We start from the raw sequence: 11689 nt of genomic DNA, 5'->3' as shown, positions 1-11689 counted from the left end.
GAGGAGGAAATGGAAGATTTCTACCAACTTTTGCAATCTCAGTCAGAAATTATCAAACATGCAATCAAGATGCGTTGGTATTAATGGGTGAGTAGAATGCAAAAGTTGGGACAAGGAGAAAGATAAGTAGCTGGAAAACATGGATTCAGTGAGAGAAATGAGGCTGGAGATAGAATGATAGAATTCTGCACATTCAATGATTTATTTATTGTACATACCTTTTATGAGAACCACAAACACAAGCTATACACATGGATTTCACCTGATGGTATGCATAGGAATCAAATTGATTATATTTGTCAAAAGAAGCTCAATATCAGCTGTGAAAACCAGTCCAGGTGCTGATTGTAGGACAGACCACCGACTACTCATATGCAAGTTCAAGCTGAAGTTGAAGAAAAAGAAATAAAATCCACAGGAACCAAAATTAGGCCTTAAGTCTGTCCCACTCAAATTTCAAAACCATCTCAGGAACAGGTATGAAGCCTTGAGCACCAGTGAGCTAAGTCAAATGAGCTGTGTGAGGATATCAAGTATATCGTCCATAAAGAATACAAAAGATCATTACAAAGGCTGTAGAGGAAGAAAAGACAAAGATGGATGTCAGCTGAGACTCTGAATATTGTATTAGAGCTCCGAGAAGCTAAAGCTGAAAGAAGAAATCAAAATCTTCAAAGAGTTGAACAGAAAATTTCAAAGGGCAGTTCAGGACGACAAAGCAAGATACTATAATGAAATGTGCAGAGAGCTAGAGTCAGAAAATCGAAAGGGCCTAAATCACTCAGCGTTTCATAAGCTGAAGGAGCTGAAAAACAAATTCATGAGCCATGAGACACAATTCTTAATGATGCTTTGGTAGAATGTTAAATGATCCAAGAAATATTAAAAGAATATGGAAGGAGTACACAGAGTCACTGTATCAGAAAGAATCGGCTGACACCGAAGAATTTCATGAAATAATATATGAACAAGAGATTGTGGTGATGAAGAAGGAAGTTCAAATTGCTCTGAAAGAACTGGCAAAAAGCAAGGCTCCAAGAGTTGATGGCATACCAATTGAAATACTTCAACAAACAGACACTGCCCTGGATGTGCTCATTAAGTTGTGCTAAGAAATCTGGAGGAAAGCCAGCTGGCTAGCTGACTGGAAGAGATCGATATTTGTTTCCCATTCCAAAGAAAGGTGACCTAATAATGTGGAAATTAGCAAACAATATCATTAATATCACATGCAAGCAAGATTCTGCTGAAAATTTCTTGTAGTAATGTTTTATAATTATTCTTGAATTGATACTTTGTGTTTCTAGTTAGATTTACTCCCAAGTATTTATTCTTGTAATTAGCTGCTGCGATGGGTATTGTTTTTCCTTTTCTCCAGTTCTGTAGAAATCCAGTTGAATTTTCAGTGTTCATCTTGTATTTCACCACGTTGTTGAATTGGTCAACTTTATCAAACCGTTTTGTTGCTGAGTCTTAAGGGTTTCTAAGACTATCTTATCATCTGCATATAATTTTAACTTCTCTTTGCTAATTTGGGTATCTCTTATTTCCTTCTCTTGTTTTATTGCTGTCACTAAGACTTCCAATATTATATTGAATAGGAGAGGTGACAGTGGGGATCCTTGCCTAGTTCCTGTTCTCAAAGGGAATGCCTTTAATCTCTCTCCATTGAGAACAATAGTGATTCTTGGGTTTGCATATATACTTTTTACTATGTTGAGGAAATTCCCCTCTGTTGGATTATGTCAAAGGCCTTTTCTGCATCAATTGATAGGATCATATGGTTCTTGCTCTTTGCTTTGTTAATGTGATGAATTATACTGATTACTTTTCTTATGTTTAACCATCCTTACAAAACTGTTATGAATCACACTTGGTCATGGTGAATTATTATTTTTATGTATCATTGGATTCTATTGGCCTGGATTATATTTAGGGTTTTTGCATCTATGTTCATGCCTTTTCAGTTTGTTTGAGATGTTGGGCTAGAGAGTTAACTATTATTTTCCTGTTTTTTAATGTGTTTGCTTATTGCTGTAAATTGACCTCTGATTACTGCTTTGGCTGTTTTCCAGAGGTTTTGCAAAGTTGTGTTTTCATTTTCATTGTTTCAAGACATTTTTTATTTCTTCTAGTATCCACTCATCTTCAAGCAAGGTGGTGTTCATCTTCCAAATGTATGTTTTTTTCCTCCTTTATCTTCTTGCTATGGATTTCACCTGATGTAATGTATAAGAATCAGATTGATTACATCTGTGGAAAGAACCCCTGGAGAAGCTCAATATCAGTTGTAAAAACTAGGCCAGGTGCTGGTTGTGGAACAGACCACCAACTACTCATATTCAAGTTCAAATAGAAGCTAAGGAAAATTAAATCAAATCCATGGAAACCAAAATATGAACTTGAGTGTTTCCCACCTGAATTTCAGAGCCATCTCAGGAACAGGTTTGAGGTCTTGAATACCAATGAGTGAAGCCCAAATGAATTGTGGGAGGATATCAAGAGTATCATTTAGGAAGAATGCAAAAGGTCATTACAAAGCCAGAGGAGAAAAAAAGACCAAAACGGATGTCAGAAGAGACTGAATATTGCACTAGAGCACCACGAAGCGAAAGCAGACGGAAGAATTCAAGATATTAAAGAGCTGAACGAAGATTTCAAAAGGCAGCGTGGGAAGACAAAGTAAAATATTATAATGAAATGTGCAAGGAGCTGGAGCCAGAAAATCAAAAGGGCTGAACTCGCTCACCATTTCGTAAGCTCAAGGAACTTAAAAACAAATTCAAACCTCTAGTTGCCATACTTACGGATGCTTTGGCTAGAATGTTAAATGACCCAGAAAGTATTAAAAGAAGGTGGAAATAACATACAGAGTTACTGTAGCAAAATTAATTGGCAAACACAGAAGAATTTCATGAAACAACATATGAGTAAGAGCCTATGGCGATGAAGGAAGAAGTTCAAGCTGCTTTGAAGGAATTGGAAAACAAATCAGGCCCTAGGGATAGATAGTATATCAATTGACATAGTTCAACTAACAGATGCTGCCCTAGATGTGATCACCACGTTGTGCCTAGAAATGTGGAGGACAACCACTTGGCCAACTGACTGGAAGAGATCTATATTTTTTCCCATTCCAAAGAAACTTGACCCAACAGAGTGTGGAAACTATCAAACAATATCATTGATAGTACATGCATGCAAGATTCTGCTGAGGATTATAAAAAAAAAATACTGGAACAGCACATCAACAGAGAACTGCTAAAAGAGCAAGCTGGGTTTAGAAGGGGTCGTGGTACTAGGGATATTGTAGCTAATTTAGATGGATCTTGGCTGAAAGCAGGGAGTACAAGATGGATGTCTTTCTACGTTTCACTGACTCTGTGAAGGCATTTGACTGTGTGGATCACAACAAACTGACTCTGAGAAGAATAGGATGCTTAAAACACTAGATCGTGCTAATGTGAAACCTGGACCAGGAGGCAGTCATCAGAACAGAACAAGGAAACACTGCATGGCTCAAAATTGGGAAGGTGTACTCCAGAGATGTGTCCTATCTCCATATCTTTTCAACCTATATGCAGAACAGATTATCTGGGAGGCTGGGCACTATGAGGAGAAGTGTGGCATCAGGATTGGTGGAAAATTCATCACCAGTCTGAGTTATGCAGATGACACAACCCCGCTTGCTGAAACTGAGGAGGACCCAAAGGACTGCAGCCTGAAATATGGACTGAGGCTCAATATCAAGAAGACAAAGATTCTCACCACTAGGCCCATTGGCAGCATCAGGATGGTTGATGAAGAGATTGAGACTGTTCACAGCTTTATTTGCTTGGCTCCACAGTCAACACTCTTGGTACCAGCAGCCAGGAAATTAAAAGACTATATATATAGTCGATTTGGTTTAATTCTTCAGCATCTTTGTTGAATTTCTTTCTGGTAGTTCTATTCATTCTTAAAAGTGATGTATTGAAGTCTGCAACTACTATAGTGGTGTTGTCTATTTCCTTTTTCAGTATTGTTAATGTTTGTTTTGTATATTTTGCAGCTCTATCTTTTGGTTCATAGATATTTATTAATGTTATATCCTTTTGTTCTATTGACTTTTTTTTTAGGGGGGTCCATAAAAAGTATTTTAAGCATTTAATCCTTCCTGTCCTTTATGATGTTTTTGCATTGAAATCTATTTTATCAGAAATTAATATAGCTAATCTTGCTTTTTCTGGTTACCATTTTTTTAATCTTTTCATTTTTAGTCTTTCTTTATCTTCACTTTTCAGATGTGTTTCTTGTATACAACATACTGATGGTTGTTGAGGGTTTTCTTATCCATTCTGCTACTCGTTTTCTTTTCAGTGGTGCATGTAAACCATTCACATTCAGTGTAATTATTGATAGGCATGGTTTTATTGCTATAATTTTGTTGATTTCTTTTTGGTGTTGTTGTTGGTTACTTTGGTCCATCCTGCTTTCTGTGGAACCTCTGTATGACAATGTCTCTCAGTGTTTCCTGCAACACTGATCTTGTTTTTACACACTCCTCTAGGTTCTGGGTTTTTTTGTTTGTTTGTTTGTTTTATAATATCTTCATCTCTCTTTCATATTTCATGGAAAGTTTTGCTGGGCATAGTATTCTTGGTTGACAGTTGTTTTCTTTGTGTGTTCAATATGTATGCCTGCTTGCTCATATGGTTTCTGCTGAGAAATCTCCATTTAATCTTATTTGCTCTCTCTTATATTTTAATCTTTGTTTCTCCTTAGCAGCTCTCAGAATTCTCTCATCTTTGATTCTGGAAAATCTATGATATAACTTGGTGTTTTTCTTTTGGAGACTTTTCCATATGGTGTTCACTCAGATTCTTGAATATATATTCTCCCATTCTTTGTTATTCCTGGAAAGTTTTCTTCTAGTAACCTTTTATAATTTTCTCAGTGCCTTTACTTAATTTTTCCACTTCTCAGATTCTCATTATGTGCATGTTATTCCTGTTCATGATGTCTCACATTATTCTTAGGCTTTCTTCTTTTTTCCTTCCTTTTTGATTCTGCTTTTTGTTCTAGCAAATCAGTGGTGACAATTCTATCTTCTATTTCACAGATTCTCTGTTCTATCTCTTCAACTCTGTTCATATGTCCCTCAATTATGTTGGCAGCATCTGAAACATTGGTCGTCATATTTTGGACTGTGGTTTCATATTTTACCAGAGACTCTAATGCCTCATTTATTTTATCTACATTTTTTTGGAATTTTTTAAAGTCCCTCTTGGTTTTTTCTCACAATGTCCTGTAATTCTTCAAGGTTGTCTTTCACCCATTGAAACTATTCAATCATTGTTCTTTTAAATTTTGTTTCAGAAAGTTCCATTAGACTTTCTGTGTCACTTTTTGAGGTTGACATTTTTTTTTTTTTTTGGTTGTGTGGTGTGTGAGATAGCCTACTTCTTCTGTGACATCGCTGTGGTAGTTTTTCACACCTGAAGTTATAAACAGAGTCTTGGTCTGGCACCACTCCTCAAGAGGAAAGTGAATCTGTTACCCTGTTTGAGTTTCTGTATGCACTGCTGACTCAAGGGAAGACTTGCTTCTGTTTGGGAGAGATATGGCCTGTGAATTAGCAGCCTCCTTCTATTAGAAAAGTGCTGCAGCTCGGCCAGTCCAAAGTGCCCGGGGCTAAATGCAGCTAAATCTTTGAGAGGTAGACGGAAATGAAATGGGTTCACCTGTGGTAGTAATGTCCCTGGTGTAATTTAGAGGGGTGACAGTGAGTCATTTTCCAGGTGTTGGTGCTGGGGCATCTAGAAGATGAGGCCTGGTTCTCCAGATAGTGAGACCAGGTCCTCTAGGTGGTGGGGCTGGGACTTCCAGGTGATGGGGCCAGGACTTCCAGGTGGTGTTACTGGGACTTCCAGGTGACAGATGGAACTTCCAGGCAGTGGGGCTAGGACTTCCAGGTTGGGAGTGGAAGCATCTAGGTTTCAGTGCAAGGTATTTCAGGCTGCAGGGTAGAGTGCCTTTAGTTGCAGGGGTGGGAGAGACACACCAGGCAGCAGTCCCATGGTCTAGTGTTCCAGGAAAGAGACCAGTGCAGGAAAGAAAGTCTTAAGTCAGATGCCTAGTTACTTGACTGGACACACAACAAAGAAGTGATTCACAGAGAAGTGACACACAGAGAAGCTGCTCTAGGAAAGAACGATGGATGGACTCCTCTTATGTGATTTTTTGCCTCTGAAAACTCACTGGATGGTCAGCTATGGTTTGGTTCTGACTCAAAGGTACATACAACAATATAAATCTATATATAAATGCTATTTTTTACTAAGTGAATTTTATAATATGGCTCTATGTAATGATAATTAAAAATTGGATGAGTTGGTGTTTCAAATACAACAGAGTTCTTCTCTTCAAACTCTTCTTCAAAGTTATCAGTCTGTACCAGGCAATCACAACTTTCTATTTTAGTTAAACTTTTATAATTCTAGTTCCATCTGAATTCTAGTCATGCACACTTGGAAATTTTATTAAAATGTCCAATATATACGTGCAAACCATATTTTTTTATAAGGTAATATCTTTCCTTTGATTTTATGGTCACTATTAGAGGGACTTTGTGCCCTCAAGAAACTTGAGTCCATTTATCTTTGGCTAACTTTTCCTTTGTAATCACCAGATATATTGCCAAAGGTGTTCTGGTCCATAGGAAGTTGTGCAGGTAACTCAAAGGCCATAAAGCTAAAGCAATTCAACTTAGCCAGCAACTCTGAACAAGAAAAAGAGCCATATCTTTTTAGTTGACTTAGAGCCTCAAAAATTTAGTGGAAGGTCATGTATGAGTCTATTCTGACCCATCAGCTATGAGTTTGAGTTTGGGGATATGTTGCCAAATAGAATAGAAAATGCTTGTGAAATATCTTTTAAAAACTTAAACTATTTAATCTGGCAGTCTTTACAAAGATAAAAATACAACACATACTTTTCTATTATATGAGATTTTAAAAATATTTGGAAAAAGCATAGGAGTTGAGAAACACATCTTACAACAACAGGATATTTCACTTTAATATATAGTTTAATGAAAACATAAATGTAAATTTAGCAATATCCTAGACTATCCAAGTCAATTATTTATATTGAAATATAAAGCATTCCAGGTCACTCACTTCTTTGCCAGAATTGCTTATGACTTCATATTGCCTTACATACTCTATAATGTTAGGTATTTGCATAAGAGCATATCAAACAGTGAAAATATCTGTGGGTTTTATATTTTTATGTGGCAACAGCTAACAAATATTTAATAAATTACACTCTTACTACTTAAAAGAGTATAATTTTTGAAATGTAGTGTCCTTGAATTAATGATAAAATTAATGAAAAATCTCTACATAAATGCCTATGGAGGTGATGATTTGAGAAAATTATTAAAAATTAAGAATCCTCAGCTTCTGAGGGCAAGTTCTTTCAAGTAATTTGTAATCCTCTGTATTTTGACTTGTTAAGATTCTAAGCTATAATGACAAGATGTAAAATTAATTTTTTCTTCACCCATTTGTTCAGTTTAATAGAACATCCTCTAAACTTGACTTTTACCAGAAACTGGGCTGGACAGGAAAGAGTCAGGAAAATTCAGGCCAGTGTCACCTTTAAAACATTTAGTTATGTGCTGTTCTCATCACTTCCAAGTATACTTTCATTGTGATACAAATTTGCTTTCTCCTGGTCTAACAAGAAAGGCAATTGTTTTAAACAAATACTAAATGGAGGGGAAATGGGATCATGTGTGATGGAATTTAACATTAAAAGGGGAAATCACAAAGGCTTAGAGCTTCTTGAAGGATACTAATATTTTATTGAAAAATGAAATATGAGTCATATGATCATGCTTGAGTTCTGCTTCTTCTAAGTGATTTATTTATCTATCATATTTGATTTCTTTATTCAACAAGTACTATTAAGCTCTCACTGGGTGCTTTTTTATCCTTCAGGAGTACAAGGAGAAACTGAAGAGTCAATGTCTCTTTGCAAATATTTCAGGAGAGTTAAACAGGTGATGTAAAGAATTATAAATACTTAGCTACCACATTAAGTCACTAACGACTTGATGGAACTTGACAATAACAACAGCATAGAGAGAGATCATTTGGCCTAGTGGATAGAAAATGATGTTACCAAGTTAAAGGTGGGTGACTCTACTCCATGGCCCTCAAGCCTGTTTTTAATTGTGTTTGTTCAAACATTCCTCTAGGTCATATAGCCCTGGTGTATCCACTTGCCATACAGCTGTCACTTTGGTATTTCTAATCCACCACCTGTTCCACAGGAAAAAGGATGAGCAATCTCCTAACCACCTGCCTCTGAAAAGCCACTAGAGGGTCAGCTATGGGTCAGTTCTGACTCTATGGTACACAACAACAACAAAATTAATATCACAAAGTTAATATGCACTAGGAATTTACACTCCAACTCTTTCTATTGATCTCTTCCTTACTAGAAACAACACTGAAAACTCTGTGTGTGTTTCTTTTTTTCTCATTCTCTTTTTCTATCATATATAGCTATATTTGTGGAAATGAACATTTCTTTTCAGATAGTTAAGGATAAGACCACTTAGAGCAATTATTTTATTGCTATTGACTTACTACAGCAGCTCTGGTGGCCTAGTGGAAAGAAACTGTGTTGCAACCCCTAAGGCTCAAGTTTCAAATCTACCAGCTATTCCAAAGAAGAAGAATTTGGACAATGTCCTTCTGTGTGATTAACTGCCTCTGAAAACTCACTATGAATTGGTTCCTACTCGAGGTACATAACAACAACAACAACATAGGATTAGTTTGAATTTTCATTTTTTTCCTTGAAATAACGTGTCAGTCTTCATTCTGTTGCATTCGGGGCTTTATGAGTCAGAGTTAAAATGACAGCACCCAATAACAAATTGAACACAGTCTTCACAAACAATTTAAGGGACATTTCCAAAGATTGTTCTATAGGAATCTGTAAAATTCTTTAAGACTTAAATAGAATCACTATAGATAAAATGAATTTGCATTTTTTCTAACTTTCAATATTGCCTAACTATCAATGAAGCAGGTAACTCTGGTGGCCAAGTAGTAAGAAGTTGTGTTGCAATTCCTAAGGCAAACAGTTCAAATCCACCACTGCTCAGAGGGAGAAGGATGGGAAATCTCCTCCTGTGCAATTAACTGCCTCTGTTAACCCAATGAAAGGTTAGCTATGGCTCGGTTCTGATTCAATGGGACACAACAACAACAACAGCAATGACACAGTTTTGATGTTTGATTTTATTAATCCTTCTATTTTTACAAATGGTTGACCAGACACAGAGTTAGAAGAAGAGTTAGATAAAGAGTTAGAAATTCTGGAACTAGCTATCTTATTGGTAGTCACAAGATCCTTTCAAAACACACCCTCCCAGAAGGAAGAAGAGAATGGAGATTATGCTTTGAGTAAATGCCAGTTTCATTGTCTGCATGAAACCAAAACTACATTAGTAGAATTGGTCTAGTCAAACAGCCGATATTGAATATCTAAATGCTCAGGGTTAAGAGTTATTTTGGTTTCATGGCTTGGCATACCCCTTAGCTATAGCCTATGTATTACGTAAAGGAAACCAAGTTGATAAAAATCTTTACTTTTTACTTTACTTTGACAGGTTTTGCATAAAAGCAGCCTTGCTCCCACACATGTTGAAAAGTGAGAAAATTATAGTGTCATCAAATAATGCTTACCTATTGTAAAAACTGTTTACATAATGGCAATAATTTTTTTTTCTCCTTGTGTATCAGTTTTATGGAATTCAGCTCTAATATATTGTTTTTAGTTCAATGGGGGGGAAAAAGGATAGGTGAAAAAAGAATAAATATGCCATGGGTATTAATGGTATTAACTGAAGAATAGGTCAAGGGGTCTTTAAACCAAATGCTTGTTGTTTTAGAATTGGATTATTTTTATTGCAAATATGTCCTTCTTCCCCTCCCCACAATTTAAATGCACCTACTCCTCGTTTAAAAAATATTATGTATTGATAAGGCAATTTTTAACACAAAAATGTATTTCATGAATGGAATGCAACATAAATTCTACTTGATGTTAAGGATTACATTTGACAGCATTACTGTCTACTCAGCTTGTTTGGAAGCACCTAAAAGCAGGTCAGTGTCTCTATTAGGGATGCTTTCGTACCAGAAGTCACTATAGTCAAAAGTTTGAAACAGGTGATCCTAAGTTTATTAATAATTCAACTGACCTGAATGTCTTCAACACATAGTCTCAGGAACTAGTGGACACTTGTGCATGCTTTTGTGGTGAGAATCCCTGGTAGCAGACACTGATTTTTGCACCACTGATTATAAGAGAAGACATTTGAGAAAAGTATTGAATTACAGAAATTCTAAAGAGAGACTTATCAGAGGAGGGGAACTAGTGGAAAGACTCCTGGAGGACATGAAATCCAACAGCCTTTCAGAGGGTGGATGGAAAGAGGATGAGAGAAGAATAAGGGATTTTCAGAGAAGTGGGGAAGACCAGGAGCAGGGGCGCAGAGCAAATACTGAGGTATAACTGGAGCCTGATCCCAGAGTGGAGGGGCCACAGGGGTAGAGTTAGTTGTGCATACTGTCACAAGGACAAAGCACATCAGAATGTAATGTCAAGGAATTATGTTCTAGACTGAATGCTTTGGTGCAAATATTACTTAATAATCTTGTGAGCAGGAAAACTGCATGGTCTAACCCTCATTTCCACCACTCGCTATCAGTGTCATTGTACTGTAGTGGCTTTCATAGTTCTATGATGCTGGAAGTTACATTCTGGCATTTGAAATACTAGCAAGGTCAATGAGAAAAGATAAGTTTCAGCAAAGCTTTTGAACTAAGCAGATGACAATGAAAGTCCTGCCAAATTACCTTTAAAATGTAGCCAAGATAAAGTTCAAAAGTCACAGCAGAATATTGTCTGGTTCATTTACTTTGGACATATCATTAAGAGGAATGGATTGCCAGAAGAGGACAATATTTTTGGTGAAATCAAGGGCCAGCGAGGTCATGGGAGATGTTCTGTGAAAATTACAGCCACAATAGCTGCTACAATGGACTCAGACACTCTGACAATTGTGAGAATGAGGCAGAATGGGCAACATTTTGTTCTCTTGAAAGTAAGGTCAACAGCATGAGCAGAGTCAACTCAATGGCAGTTAACAATAACTTTCAGTTAAACTGCTGGCTTGGTGTGAAATATGAATAATGGACTTTCTGTGAGATATTAAAAACTGTTGGGCAATCTCTCAATAGTCCCAACAAAAGAGGAAAAGATCCCAATTATCTATTTTCAAAATGATGTGGCTAAAAATGTCATTCAGTTATTAGGTACAAATTTTGTGCCAGGAACTGTGTGTCAAGATAAGACTGAATGCTTTCAACCTATGAAGAAAAAATTATTATGTTTGAGGTTGTTGGTGAATAGGTTAACTTCTTGCACTGAACAAAAAACAAGGAAAACTAGTCTGTAGAACAAAAAGCATTAAGCAACTTAATTATATATTTATTATGTCTAATTATGTATGTACATATTTTGTACATACAACCCTGCTTGCTGAAACTGAAGAGGACCTGAAGCGCCTGCTGCAGAGTGTCAAGGACTGCAGCCTACAATATGGATTGAGGCTCAATGTCAA

This window comes from Elephantulus edwardii, unplaced genomic scaffold (genome assembly GCF_000299155.1).
Source record: "Elephantulus edwardii isolate Elephantulus edwardi_28Jun2011 unplaced genomic scaffold, EleEdw1.0 scaffold00248, whole genome shotgun sequence".
In the NCBI taxonomy this organism is placed as follows: domain Eukaryota; kingdom Metazoa; phylum Chordata; class Mammalia; order Macroscelidea; family Macroscelididae; genus Elephantulus; species Elephantulus edwardii.
Note: the sequence above shows the minus strand (reverse complement) of the source record.